Here is a 590-nt window from a genome sequence, read left to right on the forward strand (position 1 = left end):
AGAGATGGATGTGCCTGTTTCCTCTCGCTCCCCCCTTAGTCCATTCCCTGGAAATCACTGTCAATTCACCAGGAAGTGCACAGACTGACGTGTGTTTTGCCAACAGGCCCGCGCTGTCTGTGGTCCCGCTGCAGCCAGGCTTCGGGGCAGAGCAGCCAGCGAGTCCCAGGCAGGCAGGCCCAGCCCCGGGCTGCTGTGCTGCGTGCCTGGGGGCAGCAGGGGCATCTCTGTCCTCCCTCCTTGGCCAGAGAAGACCTTCCTAGAGGTGATACTGAGGGTACAGGTGCATCCTGCAACACAGAAGGAGCATTTTCATGTTCCAGGGGAAAAACCTTGCTGAGAGGACGCACTCTGCTTTCATCAACATCCTTTTACTGCTTCTTTAAACAAAATACCTTCTTTTGCCTTTGAAGTCAAGAAATGAAGGAGGAAAACAAGTAACTACCATGTGAGGGAAAGCAGCCCCTCATGACATATATGAAATTTCTGAAAAGCTATGTGGATCTGTGTCAAACTCCACAGGGAAGACAGCACATGTTGTGCCAACAAAGCCATGAGGCAGCAAAATGGGAGGGGAGGGGAGGGGAGGG

The sequence above is a fragment of the Corvus brachyrhynchos genome, unplaced genomic scaffold (assembly GCF_000691975.1).
Source record: "Corvus brachyrhynchos isolate BGI_N302 unplaced genomic scaffold, ASM69197v1 scaffold44, whole genome shotgun sequence".
NCBI classification, from domain to species: Eukaryota; Metazoa; Chordata; class Aves; order Passeriformes; family Corvidae; genus Corvus; species Corvus brachyrhynchos.